A 17,036-nucleotide genomic window follows, 5' to 3' on the forward strand; every position below is an offset into this window, starting at 1 on the left:
GAAGAGACGGGATTTTTTTTTTTTTATGTTTCAGTTAGTTCGTTAGACAAGGCATGTCTTCCAAAACCTCATTCTGGGTTTCTGCATTCACATACACACACACACACATACACATACACACACACGCACACATGCAACGCATCCCCTCTTGCAATGTATGGAAGAAGCCTTACATGCAACAATAACGTGATAAGCTATGCATTTAATCTTTATTCCAGCATTCCAGTCCCCTCTCACTGAGATCTCCAGCAGATAAAACCAGGTCTGGACTCCGTAGCCTCCAGATGTCTTGTCTTCCCATCTTCTTCTTCTTCTTCTTCTTCTTCTTCCTGGTTCGTATGAATGGAAGGAAAAGATGTATACATTAATCCCTATCATGTTCTCTTGGGAGCTCAACATTCCAATGTAGTACCACATGACATACACGCAGGGAAACTATGAAATCTCCTGGCAGTTTATTTCGTTTTGGTATCTGGACTTTCGTCTTCCCTCCCCGCCCTCTGTGTTTCCATGATCATCAGGGAGCTCGGCCACTCTACACGGAATGAGGAGGGTGGGTTCTGTTTCGTCATTAGTGTCTATGTATGTATGTATGTACGTATGCATGTATTTTTACGTATTTGGTTAGTTAATCTCTTTATTTCGTTTTAATATCCGCTTACATCTTGTGTGTTACACTATTTTTTCAATTGACTTGGTTGGTCTTTTTTGTCCTTTTTGCGCACGATTATTTTTGGTTGTTTTGGGTTTGTCCTTATAATAATAATAATAATAATAATAATAATAATAATAATAATAATAATAATAATAATAATAATAATAATAATGAAAAGGGTGAAAATAATTTGTCCAGCCAATCATGAAACAGGTCATCTCATAGTGGCCAGTCGATCAGGTTGTCTACGGCTAAAAAAACATTCGTTAATAATCTCTCTCTCTCTCTCTCTCTCTCGGTTTTTTCTGCCAATCGCCTCTTTTTCACGGAGGGAAAAAGGTCGTAGGTACACGTATAGAGACTCATCACGACCTTCTCCCACCTGTGTCGTGGAGCAAATGACGTGTGAATCCCAAGTCCCAACTCTTTATCTCGCTCGGGGACTGACTGTCTCCTATAGCAGCTGAATTGAAGACCGTATCTACAACAAGGATCCTTAGGATCCCTGTCGGCAATGATGCGCAGATCCTAACCTAAATAGGGGACGGGAAGGAGACGGCGTGGACAGGTGGAAGGGCAGGAGAGAGGAGAGAGAGAGAGAGAGAGAGACAGGAAAGGGCAAAAAAAGGACAGGGGGTAAAAAAAAAAAAAAAAAAAAACATGAATAGAGATATGGTGGGTTTGTTTACTTCGTTCAGTGCCGTTCGATAGTTCGAACTCGTTCGAACGGACGCTTCGAAACACCTTCTGCCTGAAGTAAGCCCATATTTTTCGTATATCGGAAGGTAATTGATTACGTACCCAAACTAAAAATTGGGGGTTGGGGGAGAATATACTTTCCCAAATGCGCATGCGCCGCTTGTAGAGACGCCTTTTGTCCTTGTAATAGCTGCTCTACCGAAGCCCATCGTATGGGGTATAACCAGATAGCATTACGTTTTTTTTTCTTTTTATGTACCTCGAGGGACACCTGCTTCTCCAGCGAGCCTTAACGGTCAAGGCCGTTGTATAAGTGTCCTTTGTACGGTCCATCAGTTCCTTTAAAACGTTTTTTAAATGAAGCGTTGAAAAACGAGAGAGAGAGAGAGAGAAAAAAAAATAAAAGTCACGCCAAGATTTCCATCAGCAGCTAAATATCTATTACAGACTTCTTCGTCTTCTTCTTCTTCTTCTTCTTCGTCTTTCCCACTATGACAGACGTATCAGTATAAATCCTACGAGAAGAAAAACGTACAATTACCCCGCCCTTTGCATGACCACGAATTCTTTTGACATTTTTCGAAAAGCATCGACGAAAATATATACGACTATTCCACGTCAAGATTTCCTTAAACAATAGATATAAGTGTTATAGTAACGTAAATACAATCCCCACAACATAAGAAGCGTATAATCTTTCCTATTCAGGCAGGCGATTTCCACACTACTGGCTTCGTAAGATTGTATCTGACTGGCGACACGCTATACCTTCATTTGTTTGTGACGAAAGAAGAGGTATTTAAGTGCAGAATAAAGACAAAGTCTTCTTCCCAGCTTTTTACCCATTTTTTTGTACGGGGTCGCTTTTTATGAATGAGTCGTCTCCCTCGACATCTGTCCTGTGCATCGTTCTCGTCAATACTTTTTCCATAACAGATCTTCTCCGACAGAATCACACCATCCCTTTCTTGGTCTTCCCTTCTTCCTTCCAGGATTAATTCCTTCTACCCCGCAGCACCTTCCATTTCCATCGTATGTCTTCCAAACATGACGTTCCTCTCTTCGTAACAGGTGTCCATCCCTCCTGTATCTTCTTTGTAATTGTTTAATTCTATTGGCGTCCAAATGGCGTGGCGACATCCTATAGGCCATCCCTCATCAATGACAGTGAAACTGATAACTGAATAATAGTTTGTCATCCTATTGGTGGATTATGAATTGTTTTATAAGTTTGCGATAGTTAGCGTTAGCTATTATTTAACTTTAGTCGAGCCAGTTCTCATTCGTGAAGCGATATTTCCAGAGAGATCCATTTGTCTTCAAACACAAAGGCTACACCAGTTCGGTTCGATCGTTTTGCAGGTATTATTTTGGTCACCGAGCCTACCGCTTCTCTCGAACGCAGCCTGGTGACACCCGTCAGCCTGCGACGTCTCTCATTCTTCCAGGAGAGATCAACAAATCCTCAGACTGTTCTCTTCTGTGAGTACTTTTCTACCGCTTCGGAATTCTGTCTTCCTTCTGGTTTTCCAGGGTTGTTATAACCTCTCCTTTGGTTATTCTTATGAAAATGTGACGCCTTTTATATTATTCTTACGAAAATGCAAAAACCTCTTTGTGTATTTTCGTTGTATCTGCGTCTCAGAACCTGTTATCGATTCGTACAAGCATCTACGACAACTATGATATACACAGAGCGCGCAATTCCTTAATCTTGTCAAGGATTACCACCCAATGCTTTAGTGGGGGCGGGGTAGGGGGGGGGGTGAAGACTGTAGGTAACTAATGAAAAACTACACTCAGTCTCAATCGCTTTTTCTCTTAAGCTCCCTTTCAATCCTCTTTCCCGTCCATTTTTTATTTATTTCCCCCCCATCGACGAACGAATGAATAGATAGACACATGCGATTGTTTCCAGACATTCCATCTTTTTTTTCCTTGCTTCGTTTTTGCGTAAGGGATTGTTATGCTTCACGTTCCTACACGCACGCACGCACGCTTACACGCACACACACACACACTTAAGAGTGCATTATGTATGTGCATTCAACATGATACGGTTTCTGAAACTGAGGTTTTAGAAATAAGACAATGATCACTTGCCACATTACGAGGGGTGGAGCCATATACGCAGACAAGTTCCACAGCTACGATTAGTAGATGCATGTGTGTGTGTGTATTGTCCGTTTTCAAATTCAAACGTATCATTCTTTCATGCTTTGTTTGACATAGACATATCCTCCTTCAAGTGCAGTAGTTAAAGATCCTTTTCAGTCACCCATACTGACTGTCTCAGAATGTATTGGTGTACAAGTAAAATTAATGATCGCACAATTAGCACTGTCGGCGGTTCAGGACGACTTTCACAGCAATTGCACGAATTTTAGCTAGGCTCTAAGCGCTGATTGGGCCTTAATTGACCCAGTGCTTGGTATGTATGCCAAAAATAGAATTGTTTCCACAACATGTCATCATCTCAGATTAAGAGATCTCAAGGTCTCCGTTGTGTTTTGGATACATGTCAATCTTAATCAAACTTACTCGTTCGACTTCTGTTTGGAACATGTAGAGGGCATGCAACGTACACGACTGGTCTCAGATGCGTACTTCTTTGTCGATAACCACTTGCAGATTTCACGATTTTTCTGTAAAGTTACGTCATATTAGAAGCTTCTAGAAAGATTGCATCATCTTTCTCATGCCCAAAACGTTTTGTGCAAAATCCACTGCACAGCTTCCATAAGAAAGTAAGTTTCATTCAGACTTGGAACCTCACTGCACTTAGATCTCTCTCTCTCTCTCTCTCTCTCTCTCTCTCTCTCTCTCGCCATACTAGACATTACATTAACGTAACTTACTGAATGGTCACTCGTAACTTTTAGATTTCAGATTTCTTAGTTATTTAGTATTATTTAGTGTTTTTTGTGGAATCTGAACAAACATTGTACAAGTGTGTAACGGCGCCTATTCTTTTGGGAAATATTGTGAATTGGTGAAATTTTTTGGAACTGGCTGCAGCAGAAAGAAAATTGGTACCAAGGTAAAGTGTGTTATTAAAAGTTTATTAGCTGCAACTAATAGTTACAATGGTTTGGTGAAACTGTAAATTTTTACACATTGCAAATTTTTGTGTTTTGTGTTTGTTTCATTTGAAGTGATTTTTTGTGCATTCATCCATTTTTCTTATTGAAATGATTTTTGTGCATTTGTCCATTTTCTTATTGAAGTGTGTGTTTTTTATTTTATGTTCTGTGAGATTGGTATTTTTTTACAATTTTGGTATTTTCCACATTTTTCTGTGTTTTCCTTTGCATTTACAATTTAATTAACTTAGTTATTTTCATTACCTAATCGTTGCACATTTAATTGAATTTAACACTTGCGAATTAATTTGCATTTACTTAGAATTCTTTTCAAGTTTTAGTGTTGTTTAGCACTTGTGAATTAATTTCCAAATATTAATTATTCCCTAACACTTTTGAATTTCGATTAAATTAATCAATTTTCTTGAATTTTGTGATAAATTAATTTTTATTTAATTTTACTTAATTAATTCAAGAATTAATAAAACTTTGCTTTGTTTTCAAGTAACAGTAATTTTCCCTGATATTGTGAGTTTCACTTATAAATTTTGAGTTTGATAATAAATTTTTGTATCTAAAATTTTTATAAGTGTTTTCTTTTTCACCAGTATATGTAAATAATTATATGATTTGTATAGGCAGAAACATAGAGTGGTAATTGAGCTGTTTTCCTTCAATTTACTTGAAGTGACTTAGAACCAGGGAAGTACTTAGACTTCTGAAATCAGGGAAATACTTAGACTTTTAAAGTTGTTGATGGAGTCATTCCCTTTAATTAATTTGATTACCTATGAGATTACCTCACACCTGTTTTAGTGAACTTAGTCTGATTTTCTGCAATACTGGTAAGTTGTCTAAGGGATCACTGTTGCCTTAAGAGTATTCAGTCGTTTAGTACCTGTGATGAAGGTTCAGGTGTCTGGCTGTTGTGAGGTACTCATTTAATCATTGGTAAGTATAGTAACCAGATACTTGGCACTTTGTCACAATATATATATATATATATAAACTTTAAGTTGATGTCAACACCACCAATAGATATACGAATAAAATCGACCGTTATTGAACCAAAAGAGAGAGAGAGAGAGAGAGAGAGAGAATGTTCAGGCGCGCCGAGAAATAAGCAGCATTGCTTTGGCGACCATCTGCATCCGCTCGTAGGCGACCCCGGGAGAACATGACGATGTCGTCATGGTCGCTGCGACCAATATCGGGAAGAGTTAAAAAAAAAAAAAAGCTATGCTTCGTTACCTAAAATCGATGGGGTATTCACCCCTCCCCCTCTCTCTCTCTCTCTCTCTCTCTCTCTCTCTCTCTCTCTCTCCGATTCAAGTATACACAACTGTGAAAGAGAGACTCTCTCTCTCTCTCTCTCTCTCTATTGGAATTTAATGATCATTTGAGTAAATCCAGGCAAAATACTTCACCCCTAGAATAGATAATGAAGATAATGATATAGAAGTAAGGGACGAAAATAGTGAATATTTAGCTGACGTAGATATTAATGAAGCTGATATTGTGCAGGCTATTAATGAAATTAAAAATGGAGCTGCAGCAGGGCCTGATGGAGTTCCTGCTATTTTGTTAAAGAAAGTAGTTCATTCTATCGCAAAGCCACTTGTAATATTATTAAGACAAAGTGTAGATACAGGCAAGATTTATGATGAGCACAAATTATCATATATTACCCCTACTTTCAAAAGTGGATCAAGACTAGAGGCAAGTAATTATAGGCCTGTGAGTCTAACATCACATATTATGAAAGTGTATGAAAGGGTAATGAAGAAAAATATTATGAAACATTTAATAAAAAATAATTTGTTTAATATAGGACAACATGGTTTCGTACCTGGAAAAAGTACACAAACCCAACTGTTAGTCCACCGTGAAAACATATACAAAAATATGAAAAGCGGAAATGAAACAGATGTGGTTTATCTAGACTTTGCAAAAGCTTTTGACAAGGTAGATCATAATATATTAGCAAAGAAAATTAGAAAACATAATATAGTGGATAAAGTAGAAGATGGTTAAAAGAATTTTTACACAACAGAAAACAGATAGTTATTGCAAACGATGAGAAATCGGATGAAGCTAAGGTAATATCCCGTGTGCCACAAGGTACGGTGTTAGCTGCATTACTGTTTGTTATTATGATTGAAGACAGACAGTAATGTTAAGGACTCGGTAGTGAGTAGTTTCGCCAATGACACAAGAATAAGTAGAGAAATTACTTGTGATGAAGATAGGAACGCGCTACAAAGAGACCTTAACAAAGTATATGATTGGGCAGAGGTAAATAGGATGGTATTTAACTCTGATAAATTTGAATCAATAAACTATGGAGACAGAGAAGGAAAGCTATATGCATATAGGGGACCTAATAATGAGACAATCACAAATAAGGAAGCAGTTAAAGACCTTGGTGTGATGATGAATAGGAACATGTTATGCAATGATCAAATAGCAATTCTATTGGCAAAATGTAAAGCAAAAATGGGAATGTTGTTACGGCACTTCAAAACAAGAAAAGCTGAACACATGACTATGCTTTATAAAACATATGTTCGTAGTCCACTTGAATATTGCAATATGATATGGTACCCACACTATCAAAAGGATATTGCACAAATAGAGAGTGTACAAAGGTCCTTTACAGCTAGAATAGAAGAAGTTAAGGACCTTGACTACTGGGAAAGACTACAATCCTTAAAATTATATAGTCTAGAAAGGAGAAGAGAACGCTACATGATAATTCAGGCATGGAAACAGATAGAAGGAATAGCTGAAAACATCATGGAGCTAAAAATATCAGAAAGAGCAAGCAGAGGTAGATTAATAGTGCCTAAAACTATACTAGGAAAAATAAGGAAAGCACACAGGACATTCATTAATCCACTACGCACCAGCATCGATAATGCAGCGTCTATTCAATGCGTTGCCAGCTCATCTGAGGAATATAACAGGAGTGAGCGTAGATGTGTTTAAGAATAAGCTCGACAAATATCTAAACTGCATCCCAGACCATCCAAGATTGGAAGATGCAAAATATACCGGAAGATGTACTAACAACTCTCTGGTAGACATTAGAGGTGCCTCATACTGAGGGACCTGGGGCAACCCGAACAAGATGTAAGGTCTGTAAGGTAAGGTAAGGTCTCTCTCTCTCTCAGATTCAAGTATACACAACTGTGAAAGAGAGACTCTCTCTCTCTCTCTATTGGAATTTAATTATCATTTGAGTAAATCCAGGCAAAATACTCTCTCTCTCTCTCTCTCGCCAGTCTCAAACGAAGACGTGGGCGTCTGTTTATACTCATTCTGAATCAGTGGCTCAGATGAAAGCCTGAATCATTGTGCAGTGAAATGATTGTTTACAATATTACTGACGATGCTTCTCGTATAGTCATTATTGTTATTATCCTAAACGCTTCTTCTTCTTCTTCGTCTTCTTCTTCTTCTTAGACAAAAGCAGAGAAAATACCTTTTTAGGAAACTACTTTTGTATTATTCCTTTGGTTTCGAAGTGGCTAAACAAATATGATTCGTGTACATTGAACTCATGGCAACAAGACTACATAATATAATATCATTTTAATTAAGTTATCTTTCTGGCAATGGCTGACACCAATGCAACATCACGTAGATGAAACAATTATTTATTTATTTTTAATTTTTTATCTAGACTTCTTGAGGACATAGAGACAAGCGTATGAACAAGGGCGAATACAAAACCTGAATAAAGAGAGAGAGAGAGAGAGAGAGAGAGAGAGAGAGAGAGAGAGAGAGAGAGTTTTTTTCTCAGGATTTTCTTGGCTGACCTTGCGGGACGGAAATGCTTTGCATGCCCGAATACCCCGTACCTACATACCCCAAGATACCCACAGCGCGTACCCCGGCAGGATATACCCACTGCCTCCTACCTGGTTACCCCCCTTAGCATGCCTGAATACGCACTGCAGGCGTTCTACATATAGCCCTAGCATGCCTGGATACATTTTGCATACCCAGATACCCCTTGTATGCCCAGATACTCCTCGGATACCCAGATACCCCTTGCATGCCCATATTACCTATTGCATGCCCAGATACCCCTTGCATGCCCAGTCACTCCTTGCATGCCCAGATACCACTTGCATGCCCAGATACCAATTGCATGCCCAGATATCACACGCATGCCCAGTTACTCCTTGCATGCCGAGATACCCTTCGCATGCCCAGTCACTCCTTGCATGCCCAGATACCATTTGCATGCCCAGATATCACACGCATGCCCAGTTACTCCTTGCATGCCGAGATACCCTTCGCACTCCAATACACTTTCCCAGAGTCTGATGTTTACATTTGGCAGACTGCCAGCCATTTACAAATGCCCTATTACGTATCCTCCCTGTGTTTATGTATACCGTTCGTGTACTTGGTTGTTTATCTGTTTACATGTTTGCTTTTGCATATTTCTCGTTTTTATCGTTGATATTATTATATTTATCTCAGTTGACCTCATTTGAACCATTCTGTTGTGAGGAGATTATTCATAGCTTAATTTTAAGCAAGTTGGAGTTTTGCGTTTCGTATGAACTTGTGGCATGTTATAAGGAATATATTAAAAGATAGTGAGTTTTTACCCTAATAATGACAATAATGATAATAATAATGAAGCCGAATACCCAAGGATCCATCACGGAGAGATCTGCGAAGTCATGTAAGTGTTAGAGTGCTAGAAAAAAAAATATAAATGAAAATAAAAAGGGAGTACAAAAAAGATGCCCCAGAACCGATCTATTTCAGGGCAAAGTGCCCCTTTCTTTAAGCAACCACACGACCATCTGGTTTCGTTGTATTCTCGTCTCCTGCGGCCTTTACTTGGCAGCGAGCACAATGCGTAAATAATATATATTATATATATATATATATATATATATATATATATATATATATATATATATATATATATATATATATATATATCTGGTTTTACCGCAAGGAAGAGATGTTATGTATTTTAGTTAATAATTACTTCTGCTTTTATAGATGCTCGTGTGTCCCGGTACCTTGGTGTCCGAGGCGGTAAGTTTTCTGCACGAGGTTTATATTCACGTTTAGGCGACTGAAGTATTAAAGTGGTAGTGAAAAGTGTATATATATATATATATATATATATATATATATATATATATATATATATATATATATATATATATATATATATATGAGGGGGGTTTAGGGGGATCAATGGGGCTGGATAGCATCTTCACTCCCGAAAGACTCGCTGACAGACCATTCGTAAGAATAATAGAGGGATAAACACAAATGAGTAATACTATTTATGGTTCTCGGCGCCAATGGGTATTCCACCCATATAATTCAGTGAGTGACCCATTCATTCATGAGTGCCCTTGGCTTTACCCCTCCCTATCCCTGAACCGAGATGTCCCTCCCCCTCACCCAGAATGTCCCCCCCATCCCTACACCCCCCACCAGCATCACCGGAAACGCTCTTCAACAAGAATATTTCTCAGTAGGGGAGGAGGAATGCTCCTGCCCTGAGATATTCTCTCTCTCTCTCTCTCTCTCTCTCTCTCTCTCTCTCTCTCTCTCTCGTTTCTAGGAATCCAAAGGGAAAGAAGCGTTAGTTTAGATAGCTCAAATTCGGCCAAGCTCTCCCCTCCCCCACCTCCCCGGGCCCCCAAACAGCCTCCCTACACTGATGCCATAAGCGTTCTCATTTTATAATAACAGAGACAAAAATATTGCATAAGCAACTTGAACCAAACATCTAAATATAACAGTACTACGTGGAATCACGTTAGCGTAGATATAAATGGGCTATGAAACTCTGTTAAATATTCATTCTTTCGATGACGTCTAAGATGACGTGTTTTTATTCGACATGGAAGTCAGGCGCAGGATATAGTGTCAGTTTGTTTGGTTGGTATGTCCACTGGGACGTCTCAAAAAGCCAAGGATTGACCTCAGTGAAATTCTGGGGGGTCAGAGCTGAGTCCTTTAAAGACAGGAAGGTGTTGCTCCGTTAAACTAATCTTGTGGACAAGAACTACAGTTTCAGGAAATGAATTTGCAACAACTAAACGATGTGGCTTCAGAATGTCGCCGTTCAGGGGAAAAGTGACGTCACGGAATACCCTCCAATTGCTGCTGCCTCTTCTGATAGCTAAACATCCGTTGATTCTAAACAAACATTCATGAAATATTTCCTCTTATGTGTCAAATATTCGGCACCGAAATAAATTCTATTGTTTGATGTTACCGAAGACCTGATTTCCTGCAAAGAAAACAAGAAATATTATTGCATTTTCTTGGGGAGGTTTCGGATAGTGTTTTTAAGGGGCGTGGCTTAATGTCTTTGAACTAGCCAGAGCTGATATACAGATATGAAAAGATAGAATTATTAAAATAATCACTGAGCAGTGTAAATAGCATTGAACTGAAGCTGAATTAACATTGTTCAAACATTATACATATTTTCGTCGTACCAGCCTTTACTGGTGTTGGAATTCTGGGCTAAAATATGATCTGTCATTAGGTTTTGGGGTTGGCAATCCTGCTTGACATTTTTGGAAAGACACTAGCCACGAACCACCGGTGACCGTGGGCTTCCAGAGTTCCAGTCTTAGCTCCAGACCAGTTCCAGTACTAGGAAAGTTTGGGAAACGTCGTGTTTACTCTGACTGAACCTGTTTGGCACTTTTTGAAAAAGAAATTACTTCCAGGACTACGAAGCTTTGTTTGCCAAAGTTAAGGGGTATATTGTGTTAGTATCCCTAAAAATAATTGCAATAGCATTCAAGCAAGTTGCTTGCAAGCATTCACCGGCTTAACCTCGAATGTTAGTTTGTAGAACATTTACAGCTACTTTTTCAAAACTGTTACTTTTTTTTAGGCTCCAGTAGTTTCTTTTATGTTTCGTATGAATCCGATTTAAGCCATGCTGTAACTGCCCCGGCCCACCAAGGGCATGGTTCTTCACTGGGGTGCCCGAACTTCGAGAGACAAGAGGTTATGTAATGAGTTAGCCAAGTAATTATGGCAAGAGTTTAGTATTTAATTGTGGTGGGTTTGCTTATTCTAGGGTCACTTGGGTCAAGGGGAAATAGAAAAATATAAATTTTTGCTTTTATTTCGCAATTTCTTGTATATTTACACCTAATAATATATATAAAAAACCATTTTAGTGTGTAAAACTAATTACTGTACACTTGACCTATGTAATGGGCATTTGTTTTTCAATATAATGCAATTGCATACAAACCGCATTCCTTACAAACAGCATTCCTTACAAACTGAACAATCACCAATTCGATGGTATTCACACAAGAATAATTCGCTGTCTCTTAGTTTCATTTGTCGTTCACCGACAAACACTTACTACCGAAATCCTGATTTTCAAAAACTGATGATGACTGTTTGTTGGGATCGGAGACTATAGGGTGCCGTGGGGGGGTTGGGGTCCATTCTCACAGGGTTCATTCTGCCTAATAGACGGACCAGTGGTACCTTCGAATGGTTTTCCTTTTCAGTGTGGTACGAGATTCAAGTGTCGCGGAAGGTACCTATGACGTTGTTCCACAAACCTGGAAAATGAGGCAGAATTGCTGGGTAAACAACGGCACTTTAGCGGGAAAGAGGGACCTCTCGCCAATTACCCATTCGGTAGTTAAGAATATTAGCCGAAACGAGAATACTTTTTCTGGTATTTCTACAGAAGCAGTCCGCACGGACTGCAAGGAACGTAACCGCCGATACGACATCCACTATACTCTGTTTTTGTATGGTAACACTGCGTCACGGGCTTTAGATAGCTACGCTATGTGTAAGTTTTAGGTAAATAAAAGGATATCTGGGTGTACATTTGCAACTGAAAAGTGTTTTAATAATTGACTGTATGCGAATTACACCGTTAATATTCGAAATAGGATATTATTATAATCGTTGAATGTATAAAGCACGGGACGCAGTGTTACCATACAAAAACACCACAGGCGGATGGACAGATGGATAAAAACAGAGTATAGGGATTGGGGCGTCCAATGTATTTCGCCGTGTTTAGTACTGCCCCTGGGGGTTTGATTACAGTCGTCCGAATAAATATTACTTAAAATTCTTGTTCAGTAGGTAAAACTGCATAGAAACACCGCAACTGCCATAGTCTAGGCCGCCGCGGATTAGTACCCAAGATCTGCCCTTTTGGTCACCAGCGTTCGCTATTCCTTGCAGTCTCAGTTGGTTAGTCCCACAACACTCGGCCTAGGCTGCTGGTCCTCTGCCGTGCTGGGAAACTTGAAACTTGGCTCTTGATTTGTGTATTATCCTCAGAATTTAACAGATGGTGCCCTTTTTCTTCACAGCCTAGAGATTCCCTGCTGAGTTTTAACATCGACCTCGAGAGTACGTCACTGGTTTTTAATCAGTTCAGTCCGAAATAAAGTTCCACAAGATACTTGGCAGTTTGCTTACAAGTGAATATGAATTTTTGGTCCAGTTTGCCTTCAGGTGAATATGACTCGTTATAGTCTGGGTAAAAGAAAACGGGACTTGTCTTCGCTGTATTGTCGATGTAAATTGTGAATCTAGAAACCCAGTCGTTCAATTTGTATAAATTCCTAGTGACCTTAAGTTAAAGCATCCAGATTGAATCGGTGACTATATTCGCTGTATACTACAGTATGTTTCATGTATGTACTTTTTGGGAGTTTCCTGGGTTTTATATTACGATTACAGGATTTTTTCTTCATTTTCATTTGCCTTACTTTTTTTTTTCCTTCTTAGATTAAATACGGCTTTTAAGTTTTGAGGATCTTGGCTAGATAGTGAACCCAACATAGTTGGGGTGTCATTATCCAAGACTTAATATTTCTTGGGGGTCACCTTCTTTATGATATTGGCAGTATTCCATTGAGGGATCAAAGATGTGTATTTCTGGTGATAGAAGTTCACCCGTTGGCCCCGTTGCTGAATAACCACTGGTGGCATGCAACGTAAAAACACCATACAAACAAACAATATACCGATGGTGACGTAGAGTACATCTGCATTTACAAGCAGTTTCAGATTTGGGTTAACGAGCACCAATGGTTTTGGAAAGTGAGGTCTTCAGATGAGATGTGGGTACAGGTAGTACAGTATTCTTATTTCAAGTATACATAATATCAGATTTGATGAGACGAGTCTCTCAGGCTATCGAGCATCAGTTCGTCTGGGTTCGCAAAGATTTTTGCAGTGGCCTATTCGTTTTGGCACTTGTTTTAGTGCCAGGTTCAGAAGCCTTAACAGCAGCTCTTCTTGATTCTTTTAAAGACTGCCATTTGGGAAGGTGTACTAGTTTCTACTCTTGTATAGGTCTTGTTTTTAGCCTGTGTTTTTTTAAGGCCTGTGGGCCTACACCATTAAGAGGTATACTGAAGTCTTAAGACCTAAGTTGGTAACTCGTTGAATGGAAGAGTTGCATAAGTGCTGGACGGTGGCCTCTGTTTCTTCTGTTTCTGCCTTCACAGTTAATCTGTTTTCTTCAGCTTATTAAAATTCTCTGAGAAATTAAATTCTAGATTGACATAATTATTAGCCAGTCATTTTATATTGTTGGTTTTCCTGCATTTCCTTGGCAACTTGACTTTCAAACATATAGCCTGTTCCTTAAGTAATCCCTAAAGTGCATCACATGAGCTGCACCGTTGGCACTGCCTCCAACCCCCCCCCCCCCCCCCCCCCCCCCCCCCCCCCCCCCCCCCCCCCCCCCCCCCCCCTGCCGAGAGTTGTTGGTTTAAGAAGTGCGTGTGGATGTCTTGCCTTGCTTTGTAATAAATAATCTGACCTTCATTCGAACTATGTCGAGTCAAAGGGTGGTCATTTAAAAGTTTAAAGTTCAGAAAGTTCGTTTCAATTAAGACATAACATATACATACGTCCTAGGTCTAATTTGAAAGTTAAAAGTTTTCACCTTGACACTATTGTTGGGTAAAGATCAAGGTCTCTCATTAAAATGTTTCGAAGTTTGACTTTTATGTTAGATAAAGATGTTATTTGAAAGGATGTTATTTGAAAGTTTCGAAGTAAAAGATGTTTAAATTTTAAAGTTTCGAAGTTTGACCTGTATTTTGGATAAAGACTTTGTTAGGTTTTGGTATACAGTGAAGTGCTTAAATTTCGAGCAATCTATGATGCCAGTGGTCTTATGCAAATCTTAATATATCAGGGGGTCTTAAGCTGCGTCCACATGGTCGAACAATATCTGACGGGCAAACATTGTTACCATATCATAGACGAAGTAGGATGACGTCATAAGCGTTGAAACGATGACAGTAGATCTGGCAACAAACAGTGGTACCAGATGAGGTTGTAAACCACCGATTTTACTCTGCTCACAAGGCAAAGACCGGCAGACAATGTTTGTCAGTCAGACACTGTTCGACCATGTGGACGCACCTTTAAAATACCTCATTATTTGGACTTGTGTTAACTTTTTGAATACCTCCTCCTTGTTTGGCTTGTGTTAACCTTTTGGCATTTTAAATGTTTATAACCATTACTTTTTAAGAACAAACCTTTTCAGTGAATGTTGATAATAACTTTTTCTCCAACGTAATTAGTACTGTGCTGTATTGTGAAATGCATAGTGAAACAGTGTGGGATGGCTGCTGAACTACCTGGCTATCCAGGAAATGATGGACACTGTAATTTGAGGCCATATTGTTTGTGTATATAAAATTTTATCTTCATCCATTAAAGGTTCAGTTAAAACTAAATTCTATATAAAACTAGAAACTAATATTAATTTTAGTACAACTACGTAATAATTTTATTACGTAAATTTTTTGTATCATCTATTAAAGGTTATTAAAACTAAATCCTATATAAAACAAACTAAAACAATTTTAGTACATACTACGTACATTGTTTCTTTAAGGTTGTTAAACTAATTATTTTGAGGCATTCATTTGATTTGAGTTGCATTGTATTAGTTCCGAGTACCATAATCCTAAGTAAGTGATCAGTTTTATGTAGATTCTGACACACGTCTCAGTCTGTTTTACTTTTCATGTATCTTTATCTTAGTCGAGTGCAAGTTTAAGGAAGAGAGAATGTAACTTAGACAAAGTTAGAGAAGCCAGGGATAAAAAAAAAAAAAAAAAAAAAAAAGTTCAGAAATCTAACTCTGGGTCTTTAGTTTCAGATTCATACCGTGTGCATGCATTCCCTTCTAAATGCAAGGAATTCGTGGCTGCAGGAAGACTGGCAATGCAGTGTATACAAATAAAACCTGATGAAGGAGGTGCCGAAACTTCTAAGAGGAAAACTCTCTTCAAACCAACTTCTTTCGTATCCACTCCTGGGACCAGAACGATCCTAGGAATCGCTGTGTAACCGTGGGACTCTGGACGGGTCACAAGACTTGAGAAGTGAGGAAGGCCATCAGGCACATACGTTGGAGAACTTCGTCGAGAACGTACTGCTAATCTCAAGCAAGATGAAGGAAGGGCGCGAACCCCAATGGACCGGAAAGCAGTCTGTTCCTCTGACAGCGAAAACGGGAGCAAGAGATAATCAAATACGGTTGTAACCAGCTAGGAGCAGAACGGGACGAAAGTGACGGACACAGTGAGAGGACACCCCACCCCCTGCCCCCCGAAAAGGAGGAGGAGTACACGAAACGACTTCAGAACTGCAGTGGCAGTATATGGTACTTTTATCTTCAAGAAGCAGAGAACATAACTAAAAAGCTCAGCAAGATGCATCTAGTAGAAGCAGAGAACAACAGCAAAAGAACATCTAGGAGCGGAGAACATATAACTGAACAAGGAGAGACCATCTAGAAACAGAAGTAATCATATAGAAGCAGGGACCATTTACAAGCAGAGAACAGACAGCTGAACTAGAAGAAGAGAAGAGAAAAGACAGCTGAACTAGAAGAGAAGAGAACAGATAGCTGAACAAGAGACCATGACAGTATCTACAGGGGCAGAGACGAAAGCTCAACAGAGAGAACTGGAACAGCGGCATTTTAGAAATGAGAATCTGAGAGGAGAGCTCAAAAAGGAAGAACACGGCGGCAGAAGAAATATATATGGAAAATCTAAACACTGTATACTATAATTATAATAAAACCAAAATATTTCTTAAATATTTTATTTCCTTTACCAAAATAATATACATTTAAATTGCCATTTAGTTCCTCTACTAAGGTAATACATTTAAATTGCCTAAATTCTCAGCTGAATGGGGTGTTTATACCTCCCGTAAAAGATGGATGGCCAAGTCCACCTGGAAAGTGATATATGAAGTTCACAATATATGAAATTCCCATCCACAATTTTATCAAAAATTCGTTATATAAACAATCATAAAAATACCAGACCGGATTTCCTACAGTGGTTTTTAAAGAAAATCAGGCCCTCCTTTACTAGTAACCACTGAGAGCTTTAGTAGTCTTAAAAATCGTAGTTTTACAATAAATCCCCTAATATGATTAAACTTTTTCATACCGCCGCCATCCATCTTGGCCTCCCCATTGCTAGACAGTCCTCCTTGGTCCAGTCCTCGTCTGAAGAGGGATTATTCACCACTGGCACCATCTTCCCTGCGAT

The sequence above is a fragment of the Macrobrachium nipponense genome, chromosome 25 (genome assembly GCF_015104395.2).
Source record: "Macrobrachium nipponense isolate FS-2020 chromosome 25, ASM1510439v2, whole genome shotgun sequence".
Taxonomy (NCBI): Eukaryota; Metazoa; Arthropoda; class Malacostraca; order Decapoda; family Palaemonidae; genus Macrobrachium; species Macrobrachium nipponense.